Source organism: Sorex araneus, chromosome 4 (genome assembly GCF_027595985.1).
Source record: "Sorex araneus isolate mSorAra2 chromosome 4, mSorAra2.pri, whole genome shotgun sequence".
NCBI classification, from domain to species: domain Eukaryota; kingdom Metazoa; phylum Chordata; class Mammalia; order Eulipotyphla; family Soricidae; genus Sorex; species Sorex araneus.
The window spans coordinates 87,935,429-87,948,427 of NC_073305.1; the positions used below are offsets into that span (position 1 = coordinate 87,935,429).

Here is a 12,999-nt window from a genome sequence, read left to right on the forward strand (position 1 = left end):
GAAAACCAAACCACAGTCTCCCATTCTTTGCACTCCACAGGTCACGAGAAAGCCGTTTCTGGGTTATAAAGAAAGATCTGACGCAGACACAATCACGCACAGTTCTTTCCGTCCATTTAGACTTGGGTCACTGGGGTTGATTTGCAGAGATTGCCAGAGGAGTCAGAAATCCTAGGAAACTGTCCTTGGAGCAGAGTGGCAGGGACTTCGGGTTTTTGCTTTTTTTTTTTTTTTTTTTTTTGCTGATTTTGAACTTGTAACTATTTCACTGTCCGGGGACAAATAGAGAGAGAAGTTTGCTTTCTTAAGACTTCAAATATATTCTCTGAGCTCACTAACGTATCAGAACATCAACTCTGGGCTTTGCTGGTGGCATAGCTGAGAGGGAGTGTATCTCTTTCCTTCACTATTTTGGTTCTTTTTGTGGGGATGAGAACAGACTGTTCTCAATCTAAGGGTGTGGATGTGTGCGTGTGTGTGTGGGGGGGGGGGGGTGCGTGTGTGTGATGTGTTTGTGTGGGTGTGTGTGGGTGCATGTGTGTGTGTGTGTGTGTGTGGAGTGTGTGTGTGTATGTATGACATAGGGTGATTAGAAGAGGGTTCAAATATTACTTTGTTAGTCTTTTTTCTTTTTTTGCTGGCAGGGGCTATGGGGTGGGCAGGGTGATTGTTGAACCAGGCCTGGCTATGTTAGGGCTCACTCCTGGCTCTGTGCTCAAGGATCACTCCTGACAGCACTCAGGAGACCATATGCAGAGCTGGATCAGCTGCTCTAATCAGTGTGCTATTTCTCCAATCCTATCCCCCTTTTTTCTCTTTTATACCAAAGGGCTACCCCCATTTTACAGGTGGAAATATTGAGTCTCCGTCTATCTAAAGACTTTCTCCAGGATAATTCAATCAGACAGATTTCATTGCAAATGTCGCACATCTGCCCTCCAGAAATCATTTTATTTGGTGAAATCAAGGGTGGATATACAATGAGTTATGAGGCTAATCTGAAAGCAAGTCGTGTGTTCCTCCCCTTGCTCTGCCCCAATTATGAGACCAGGGTGCAAAACCACACACAAAAGCAAACCCCATCAGCAGGTTGTCCAGGAAGAATCCAGCCCATTACATGAGTGTGAGCCTGCTTTCACAGCCCCTATGGCATCTTGTCACTTGAGACTCCCTGGATGTTCCACTTAGGCCTTGCCCGGGACACCAGGCGGAGGGCACTTGAAGCCAGAGCAAGGCCCAGGGAGCTGACCTTTGGAGGTTGGCATGTTTTTCTGCCCAAATTTCCTAAGCAGGAAAGCTAGATTAACTGTGTAACCTGTCACAAAGCTGGCTTTGTACTGGGCTCATCAAAGACAGAGAAGGGAGCTTCACTTGCAGAGCCCAGAGTGCCACACAGAAGGGCTGGGAGAGCAGGGACAGACAGTCTTGGCTCACCTTGATGAAGGGGGCCCAGGGTGGGCAGGCATCTCCCCAGAGAGACGCGCTGCCTGACAAAATGGTACCTTACCCCCCATTTTACTTGCCTGGACTCCTTCTTCCTCTCTTTCCTCCCTTCTGCTGTGGCTGTGATCATGGCAGAGCTTGCAGTGACAGGGGTAACACACAGAGAAATGCATCCTGAGAGGTCCCTTGCTTGGCTGCTGGTCTGCTGGGGTTGGCACTCTCTGTTGGGATGCTGGGGGTCACGCAAGGATGCTACTGATGGGACCTCTATCAGCATGTGCGGGGGACACTGAATTGAGGCCCAGTGCCTGAAAAGCATGGCCACTGAGCCACAGCTGGGCCCCCACCTCCTCTGTCCACAGATTCTGCATACATAGTTGAACATGAGATCTACCCTCTTCCCTCTTTCCTCTAAACTCTATCCTACTTCTGGGAAAGAAGCTGATAAAATAACTTACATCGAGGAGAATGGCCAAAACTTCTTCCTGGGAAGCATGTGGCCACTTCTCAAACTCCCCACCACTGATAAACCAGGAGTAGTAGCACATCAGATTGGATGGGATGTGAAGAAGAGGGTAACTAATCTTGGTTTTAAAAATTTTAACACACAAGGCTTAGCCTGTAAAAACATGTTAGCAATCTCTTACACAAAGGCTTAAATGGCTCCCTGGTGAGATACAGCTATCCTCACACATTTTCTTCTAAGGAAACCTTTTTGATCATTTTTAGCGAATTATTCATAACAAGCAAAATAAAATAAATTATTTATGGCCTGCTAATGGGGCAGGCCTGAATGGTGATTGGGAAAATTGGAAATAATGGTGGTGGGAAGGTGCAGTGGTGGTGGGATTGGTGCTGGAACATTGAATGCAACAAATCATCATGAACAACTGTATAAAAATAAATAAATATTGGAAAAAATCTTTCTGGGAGAATGAACATCTGGGAGACTTAAGGCAAAAGGGAGGCAACAGCTCCAATGACCAGAGCACAGGCATTACACTCAGGACCCCCAGATCCCAAACCTGACACTATACAATCCCTCCAACACCAAGAACACTAAGCCTGGAGGAGGCTCTGAGTACCACCAGGTGTGGCCCAAACACTTCTTCCTACCCCCAACCCCCAATCCCCAAAAGTAATGTATCTTGATGTGTAACAGATGCCAGAAAAGTTAGGGAAGAGGGCCCCATGCTCTGGGAGGAGGGAGTGTTGACCAGTGGGCAGGAAAGAGACGGGAAAGGGGGCAGGCGTCATTGGGCAATGTCCAGGGCAGGTGGACAGAGTGGGAGCCGGAGAAGCAGAGAGCAGAAAGCTCGAGCTACAATCCCATCCCGGAACTTAACCTGCTTTGTCCTCCAGTGAGGGCGAGTTTGTAAATCACATGCTCGTTAATACCTTCATTCATTCACAGAAAACTGTGTTCCAGGGTCCCAGATATCAGAGACCAGACATCAGAGACACAGTGAGCATGAGAGAGAGAGAGAGAGAGAGAGAGAGAAAGAGAGAGAGAGAGAGAGAGAGAGAGAGAGAGAGAGAGAGCTCTCTGCCGGGGCAGCCTGGCATTTTTTCTCCGAGTAGTGGGTGAGGTTTGAGCTTTGGACAAATGAAAGCGACTCAGGAGACAAGAGTGATGGAGCTGTAAGGCAGGGGCTAGGGGAGAAGGGCTTCTGACTGGGGGTCGGGAAAGGCTTCCTACACAGGGGTGTCAGATTTGGGGAGTGAAAACATGGGGTACCCAGTTGAGTGAGTCCCAGTTCAACTATTTTGTTTCAACATAAGTACATGCCACGCCACTAAATGTCTGGGACTATGGCGATGCATCTCCTCTCTGAAAATCCCTAGTGAGCTATGGCTGGAACTATGGCTTGTAGCTCTGCTCCTTTGGGTCCCACCTACCAAAGGGGGTCCAGGGTGTGGGTCAGAAGCACAGAGAATCTCTGGCAACAAAACTAGCTTGTTCAGAAAGAAGCTGCTGGGGCTGGAAAGGAAGCAGACGGCAGCAGATGAGTCAACTGAGTCAAGCAGGGGCCACATTGTGTGGCGCCCAGCCTCTAGGAAGAGATGGCAATTTTTGGTTTGGGGGTTCCCACCAAGTAGTGCTCTGCTATTGTTTCCTAACTGGGGGAACAGCATAGTTCTGGGGATCTCATATGTCAAGTAGGAGTCCGCCCCTTGGAGTTTTTTCCCAACCCCAAAGATTACTTTGTCTTTGGGTGGTTGGTGGTAGGGTTTGACCCACACTGGGCCCAGTGCTTGAAAGATCCTGTGAGTTCTGTGCTCAATGAATTGCTCCAGGTGGTGCTCAGGGTGGTCCCAGGATCAAACTGAGGTTGGTTTCATGCAAGGCAGTGCCTACCTCCATCCTGGGGCTCTCTCCAGCCCCATCCAAGAGATGGTTTTGATCCTAAGCGGTGAAATGTTATACAGGGACCCCAACATGGTCATTATTCACTCCCTTGACGGTTTGGGGTTGCTGCTGTATTTCCTAAAGCACGTGCCTCTGGCATCACTTTAAGATCAGATTTGGGAGGCAGAGAGATACCTTCATGGGCAGGAGCACGTGCTTTGCATGCAGGAGGCTACAGAAAGTTAAGGTTTGATCCCTGGAACTGCCTGACCTCTGAGCACCATCAGGAGTGACCCCCGCCCCCACCAAATCCCAAGCCAGGAGTAGCCTCTGAGCACCGCTAGGTATGGCCCAAATACAAACAACAACAAAATCATACTTAAAAATTTAAAAACTTTTATTGGGGGGGGCGGAGGAGGCTATAAGTGGTGATGCCCAAGACTTATTCCTAGACCAAGAATCACTTCTGGGGGCAGGAGTGATAGTACAGTGGGTAGAGCATTTGCCTTGCCTGTGGCTGACCTGGGTTCAATTGCTGATGTCCCATATGGCCTCCCAAACACCACCAGAAGTAATTCCTGAGTGCAGAGCCAAGAGTAACCTCTGAGCATCGCTGGGTGTGAACAAAAAGAAAAAAGAAAAAAAGAATCACTTCTAGTGGGCTTGGAGGATCTTACATGGTGCCAGGAATCAAACCCAGGTTGGTCACATGAAGACAAGCGTTCTATACCCCATACTACCTATCTGACCCCCTTATTCATTTTTGCTTGTTTTGGGACCACACCTGGAGGTGCTCAGAACTTACTCCTAGCTCTGTACTTAGGGATCACTCCTGGAAGGCTCAGGGGACCATATGGGGTGCTGGGGATCAAATCTGGATCAGTTTCATGCAAGGCAATACTCTACCTTCTGTACTATCACTCCAGTCCCTGACTCCTGTAGGATTTTTTTTTCTTTGATTATCATATATATATTTTTTCATTTTTGGGTCACACCTAACAATGCACAGGGGTTACTCCTGGCTTTGCACTCAGGAATTACTCTTGGTGGTGCTCAGGGGGTCATATGGGATGCTGAGAACCAAACCCAGGTCGGCCGAGTGCAAGGCAAATGCCTACCTGCTGTCCTATCACTCTAGTCCCGACTACCATAGTTTTGACGGAAAAAACCAGTGTGCAAAGTTTGAGGGGAGATGCATGGTATCCATTAATTCATGTGATCTTCCCCGACCTCAATATCCACCCCCCCACTTCATTCACTATTGCCTCCAGATTTTATAATACCAGACAGCATCTTTCACCACACCACAAGAAATGAGCTTAAAATCCAACTAAAGAGACCAGACTTAAGGATCCAAATTCTTACTAGGGTGTCAACGACTACTAGGACATACCTTGGAAATGAGAAAGAGAAGCACAGGCAGCTGGATCCAGAGAAAATAGGGAAATGATCAAGGGCAATTTGAGGGTACCCATATTCAGCCCTGGAAGTTTGGCTGGGCAGGCCTAGATGTGATCCCCCCAAAGCTGAGGCTGGCTGAGTGGAGCTAAGAAAGTCTCTTCCCCTGCTGTGTGGAGATTGTAAGAATCTGCCAGGGGCGGGGGTGGGGAGAGAGGCTGGCTGCAGACAGATCGTGCCAGATGGCAGAGCAGTCAAAATATTTCACTGAGGCCCACTCTGTGTTTGGGAAGAGGCTGAGCCTGCTTCCCACCTCAGACCTCAGTGGGTTCCTGTAACAGTTTCTGGTAACAGTTTCTGGGTCTGCCACCACAGGCCTCGCTGACTCAGGGGCTGACTCAGTCTCGCTCTCGACGCCTGACACGAATTCACTCTTGGGCCCAGTCTCCTCCCAGGCCTCTAACGGGGAGACGCCGACTGCTGCAAAAGGAGGGTTTTAATTTTGTTTGGAGGCGATGCTGATACCCAGGGGTCCTCAGCGGCGACTCCCAGCTTGGTGCTTGGAGAATCATGGGTGTGTGTCCTCCATCCTGCTAAGCTGGTGCCCTTTAAGCCATCTCCCTGGCCCATGAAGATGGGGTCTTGCCTGGATTTCCATGAGGTCAAGTAGCTTCATTTCCATGTGGCATGAGGGGTTTGGGGACCACACACACACACACACACACACACACACACACACACACACACATTTTATATATATATATATATATATATATATAAATAAATATAAAAAATTTTATATATATATATAGTGAAGCAAGATCTTTTATTTCTTCTTTTTGGGTCACACCTGGCATTCCACAGGGGTTACTTCTGGCTCTGCACTCAGGAATTACTCCTGGCGGTGCTCGGGGACCATATGGGATGCTGGGAATTGAACCTGGGTCAACTGCATGCAAGGCAAATGCCCTACCCGCTGTGCTATTGCTCAAGCCCCAAGATCATTTTTATTGCATGAAACTTCCTTAGAAATATGAGGGAGGAGAAAAAGAAAGGAAATATGTTCAAGAGCACACGGGCTTCTCCAGAGCCAAAATAGACAAGCAAAGAAACCCAGAGATGGGGCTGGAGCCATAGTGCTGAGGGTAGGACACTTGCCTTGCACGCAGCTGACACGGGTTGGATCCCCAGCATCCCACATGCTCCCCAGAGCACTGCCAGGAGTAATCCTTGAGTGCAGAGCCAGGAATAAGCCCTGAGTACTAGCAGGTGTGGCCCCCAGATAAAAATCAAAACAACCAAAAAAAAAAAAAAACCAGTGATAAGCAAGCACAATACGGGCTTGAAGAGCAAGCCTCCACGACCCTTTTGTGAGGTTAACAGCAATGCAGCTCTGTTCCTTGACTTTGGGAAACCAGTCCAGGGCTGTCTCGCCCTTGTTTCCATGTAGCAAAGTCCCATACTCGAGACCAGAGCTCCCTGGGGTTAAAGCGCTTGCCTTGGACACCCAAGCCCAGTTCAATCCCCAGCACCACATCAGGTCCCCTGCCTGAGTGTGATCTCTGCATGTAGAGTCGGGAGCCAACCATCAAATCCCATCAGGTTCCCACAGCTGACTCAGTCCTGCTGGGAGAGCAGCCACGAGTGTGAGGCGTGAATCCTGGGCTTCTGCATTCAGCACAGCCTTGCTGCATCTGGTTTCTCTGAGATGCGTCCTTGACATCTGGAGAAGAGACTTGCAGAGGACCTTGATTTTTTTTACAGCATATTTTAGATGCACGCTGATAGGGTATTGCTGAGAGACGGTCGCCGGTGTGAAATGCCGTTAGAGGACTTCAACAGCCTCTTAAAGGTCTGCACTGGCCCAGGATCCCAGGGAGGATAAACTGGGGCCCAGGAGGTGGGGCCAGACACACGGGAAGTGACATGCTTGACACCTTGGGCCACGGTCCTGGCCCAGCCAGCCCCGGAAATTCAGAATGTCTCTATTAACACGAATGCTGGGTATTTGTTCAAATGATGGGGTATTTCTCTTAAATGATGAACAGGGAAAAATTTTAGTTGTGGCATTTTCAGCAAACTGCAGCCTCTTCCTTTCCAGTGTTCCAGTAAGTCAATAGCCTGCTGGCGATGGGAGGCTCCCCCCACGGGCCCTGCTCCCCCACTCCCCAGCATTTATCAGTGCTCATCAACCTTTCCCTGGGACTACCTGGCCTGGACTGGAGCAACAACACAGCGGGTAGGGCTTGCATGTGGCCAACCCGGTTGATTCCTCTGTCCCTCTCAGAGAGCCTGGCAAGCTACCGAGAGTATCCCACCCGCACAGCAGAGCCTGGCAAGTTCTCCATGGCGTATTCAATATGCCAAACACAGTAACAACAAGTCTCACAATGGAGACATTACTGGTGCCCGCTCGAGCAAATCGATGAACAACCGGATGATAGTGCTACAGTGCTACCTGGACAGAGACCCCGGCCCTGCCTGCTTCTACCTGGTGCGGCCAGAAATCCTTTGCGGTGCTGAGATTTCCATAGCTGCAGGCCCGTGGGGGGCATGGGGGACATGGACACAGGAGCTGAGGCTGGGGAGGCAGGAGCCCTATGCCCAAGCACTATTCCCCGGGGTGGAAAGATTCTTAAGGTGCAATTATCCTCCCCCTGGGAGCTGAAGCTCCACTCTACACATCTCATCAATGAGAACACCCACGTTCCGCCCTCTTCCTTCTTTATCGCCTTTGAAAAAAAGAAAACAAAAACGGCAGCTTCTTCCACACATCCGTTATTTCCCCGAAACGTGTTGTCTTGTCACAGCTTTCTACTCATTTGCTGGTGCCTTTCTGTACCGAGGACGCAGTCATCGCCAGGCAACCTTCTGTTGCTACCCGTGGTCTTATAAGATTCTGCTTCAGCCCGCTCCTCCTCCGCAGGGCTTAAGTCCCTTACTAAGAGAGGCCAGTGCTCCTGGGCATTATGGTTGGCTAATTCCCGCCCTGCAGCACTCACCACAGACCATCTCTCTCTGTGAGTTTGATTCTAATCTAGTCAAGGCTTCAGGGGTGGGGCTGGGGGCGGGGCAGAAGTCTTTTCTCATTAACTCCCCAGTGGCTCAATACACCTAGCAAAGTCCTCATATCAAGTACTGTCCCAGTGACCCAGGGAACATGTTTCAAAACGAGCAACAAGACAGTTGAGTACCATTTGCTAGCCAGGTGATCAGAGAAGAGGCCATGGCGGAAAACCACAAGTGGATCTTTGTTATCACTTTATCATGTTACCGGCACTTGATCACGGCTCATCCTACCCCAAGCTGCGTTTCAAGGCCTTACTTCATCCATCAGCCACATCCAAATCCAGGTATGGAAAACATAAAAACTGGCTCCGGAATTTCCTTCACATGAGTACCAGACGTATCTGGGGATGGCTGGGGATGTGGCCTAGTGGGAGAGCACGTGCCTTGCCTGTATGAGGCCCAGGGTTTGATTCCCGGCACCACACATACACATAAAAAGCACATTTGGAGTGTGCAGCGGAGGTGTCGGCAGGGGCTGCATCGAAAGTGTTTGGCGCCATGTCTCACACCATTTTACTGGTCCAGCTACCAAGAGGCCAGAAGGCAGAACTTATGCTGACTATGAATCTGTGAATGAATGCATGGAAAGTGTTTGCAAAATGTACAAAGAACATCTGAAGAGAATGAATCCCAACAGCCCGTCTATCACATACAATATCAGTCAATTGTTTGATTTTACTGATCATCTGGCAGACCTCAGATGTCTTGTTTACCGAGCTGATACTCAGACATACCAGCCTTACAACAAAGACTGGATTAAAGAGAAGATCTACGTGCTTCTTTGTCGGTAGGCCCAGCAGGCCGGGAAATAATAGAGATGGAAGCATTAGGGGGGGTGGGGGTAGGCTTGGAATGTTTTGTATTCTAATAATCCTGTTTCCATTTGGTACAATCTAGCCAGGGTTGAATGTACTGAATGAAATATGACGATCTTGTTCACTCTGAAAACCCCCATTGCCTCCTTCCGTCTCCCTACACCCTCCACCCCTTTTTTTTATGTAAAACATTTTTACGATACTTTAGATGGAAGATGTTCTTTGTCAGTTATTGTTGGTTTCAGCCCTTCCAAGTATTTGTTTCCACTTTAATAGTACTCACCATACTAACCATTCTTCAGGATCAGGTTGTGATGACACAGTTATGTCCTCAAGATAAAATCTTAGTGAAAGACAAGTAAATGTTCTTTAGTTATAAAAAAATAAATAAATAAAATTTTAAAAATTAAAAAAAAATAAAGCACATTTGGGGGGCTAGAGTGATAGCACAGTGGGTGGGGCATTTGCCTTGCACGTGGCAGACCCGGGTTCGATTCCCAGCATTTCATAACCCGCCCCCCGCCCCCGGCACCACCAGGAATAATTCCTGAGTGTAGAGCCAGGAGTAACCCCTGTGCATTGCTAGGAGTGACCCCCCCCCCAAAAAAAAGCACATTTGGTGGGTTTTTTTTTTTTTTTTTTTGGTTTTTGGGTCACACCTGGCGATGCACAGGGGTTACTCCTGGCTCTGCACTCAGGAATTACCCCTCTCGATGCTCAGGGGACCATATGGGATGCTGGGATTTGAACCCGGGTCGGCCGCGTGCAAGACAAACGCCCTACCCGCTATGCTATCACTCCAGCCCACATTTGGTGGTTTTGGAGGGGGGTGGGGGGCGCTCATAAATGTGCCACCAGTGACAAAAATGGACTTTAAAACTATGTCTGGGGGCTCTGACTTGCTCTGGACTCTGGACACCACCGGCTGAGTCCTCCTCTCCAGTAGCACGGTCATCTAGAATTCCCACACAATCTCCTATCTCCAACTCACCCCAAGCAAGTATGTGATCCTGGTCACTGCAATGACAACACTAGGACCACAAGAAAGAAACAGCAAAGAAGCTAGAACCACCACTGTTCTGCTCTTCTCTGCGGGGAACAATATCCTCAGGTTAAGAATGCAGAAAATATTGAAGGGGCCCAAGGGGCTATCATGGACGAGATCTTCAAAATGAAATCACTTGATCTATCCAGGTGCCAAAACAGAACAACTGTCAGAACACGTGGGAAGTAATAATAGAAATGATGAGTAAGAATAAAGATCAGAGACTGAAAATACTGCCCTATTTTTACAAGGAAAGGAACTCATGAGTTCAAGCTCTGGGGATTCTGGACTAGCATTTGAACATCTAGCTTTTGCTGGTCTCTTTCCCACTTCACTTGACAACAATCACCTCCCTGCCCTTTTGCTGTTGTGACCCCTTTTGTTTGCGGCTGTGTCAGCTGTGAAGCTTACAGTCCTGTCCTTTCTTTATCCAATTACTACAGCAACCAGCCTAAACAACAAAACAACAACAACAAAGAGTGAAACAAAACCCGAGTTTACCAAGAACAGCGGACTGAGCAGAACTGAAGTTTTGTTGTTGTTTTCTTTTTAATTAATTTTTTTAATTAGTGAGTCACCGTGAGGGTACAGTTACAAATTTACCTATCTTCGTGCTTGTGTTTCCCTCATACAATGTTTGAGAACCCATCCGTCCACGTGTCCATTCTCCACCACCAATGAACCCAGTATCCCTCCCACACCCCAATCCCGCCCCCCCATCCCACCACCCCACCCCGCCTGTGGCAGGGTATTCCATTTTGTTCTCTCTCCTTTTGAGTGTTGTGGTTTGCGATAGGGGTATTGAGTGACCATCATGTTCAGTCTCTAGTCTACTTTCCACACGCATCTCCCTTCCCGCACGGGATCTCCAACCACATTTTACTTGGTGTTCCCTTCTCTATCCGGGCTGCCTTTCCCCCAGCATTCGTGAGGTCAGCTTCCAAGCCATGGAGCCAACCTCCTTGTATTATATTCTTGGGTGTTTGTCTCCTAATGCTATTTTATATTCCACAGATCAGTGCAATCTTTCTACGTCTGTCCCTCTCTTTCTGATTCATTTCACTTAGCGTGATACTTTCCATGTTGATCCACTTATATGCAAAGTTCATGACTTCATCTTTTCTAACAGCTGCATAGTATTCCATTGTATAGATGTACCAAAGTTTCTTTAACCAGTTATCTATTCTCGGGCACTCAGGTTTTTTCCAGATTCTGGCTATTGTAAACAGTGCTGCGATGAACATACAAGTGCAGATGCCATTTCAACTATACTTTCTTGTTTCTCCGGGATATATTCCCAGCAGTGGTATTGCTGGAACAAATGGAAGCTCAATTTCTAATTTTTTGAGAAGCGTCCATAGTTTTCCAAAAGGGCTGAACCAGTCGGCATTCCCATAAGCAGTGTAGAAGGGTCCCTTTCTCTCCACATCCTCTCCAACAGTGGTTGCTTTTGTACTTTTGGATGTGTGCCATTCTCTGTGGTGTGAGGTGGTATCTCATAGTTGTTTTGATCGGAATCTCCCTGATGATTAGTGATGCAGAGCATTTTTTCATGTGCCTTTTGGCCATTCATAAGAATTGAAGTCTTGAAGGTAACTGTCTACATCTCCTCTGTAGAGAGCAGCTTAGTGTTTGCTTTAGAGCCATACCCAGCTGTGCTCAGGGCTTACTCCTGGCTCTGCACTCAGGGATCACTCCTGGTGGGCACCGTATGTACTACCCAGGATTAAACCCAGGTTGAATGAGTCTAAGGCAAGCACCCTATCAGTTGTACTATCTCCCCAGAGCCTGTCTATATTAACTTATGTCTCCTATTGGCCTGAAGATATGAACACTATTCCTACCTGCCAATGCGAACACTGAAGTGGAGATAAAGCCATTTTCCTATAGGCTTTACATGTAAGAGTTCCAGGCAGGCAATGTGGCCCCAGATCTCCTTTCTTGAACAGGAATTCTCTGGTCCAGCCTGCTAACCCCAGGGAAAGTGAGAATGGCCTTCCATCCATTGTCTTTCCAGGTGGCAAACAAACTTGCCCCTGGGTTTCGTGCTGGAGGGAAAGGTACATGTTCGGTCTAGCTCTTCTCTCAACCTCCTCTGAAGCATGGGAAAGGGAGGGCGGCTGGGTGGACCAAGTCTCTGTTGGCAGGATAAGGCCACAACGCTGCATTTGGCACTACCCGGGGAGTTTGTAATTGAAGTTGGGTACATTCCAGGGCTGCAGTCCAAAATTCTTTAGCAGCCAGTTCATCACTAACAGACGGAGGTGAGCTGACAACCTTGGTCCTGCCCGTGCCAGGCCTAGTTAGCTTGTGCAACAGGATTACCGACCAGGGAAAGTTCTAGAAAGATCTATGCTTATCTTCCCCAATCCACTCTTCTCAGTAAGAGATATTTGGAGCTCCATGAGTCTGATTTTTTTTTTTCTTTCTTCTTTTTGGGTCAACACCAGCAACGCTCAGGGGTTACTCCTGGTTTTAAACTTATGTTTTAAACTTAGATTTCAAATGCAAAGACAGGACATAACAATCACTACCCAGCCCCAAACTGTCCTTCGCACTTTTCACATAATATCTCAAATATGCAGTGACAAGCCAGAAGGCTCCCAATAAGCACATTTGAGCCTCCACTAGGGACCCAGTGGAATGAAGGAGACACAAGTCAATAGCCCTTCATGTGGTTCCCCCACAGGGGAAGACATGGCCAGACTGGGGTGCTGGATGTGGGGGGGAACAGGATTTGGGACCTGAAAGGGTATTTTGCAAAGTGATAGAGTTTGGGGACCATTACTCTTGAAACCAAGTTCTTAAACTTTGTGGTATGTTTCTACATGACGGTGCCTTAGTGAGCGCAGGGGTGGGATGGGGGTGGAGTGCTCATA

The 12,999-nt window shown here is 48.2% G+C and overlaps 1 pseudogene; it reads left to right on the plus strand.

Annotated features, from left to right (window-relative positions):
• Nucleotides 1-8,758: 8,758 nt before the first annotated feature.
• On the plus strand, nt 8,759-9,072 carry LOC101536922 (enhancer of rudimentary homolog; annotated as a pseudogene).
• Nucleotides 9,073-12,999: the final 3,927 nt, after the last annotated feature.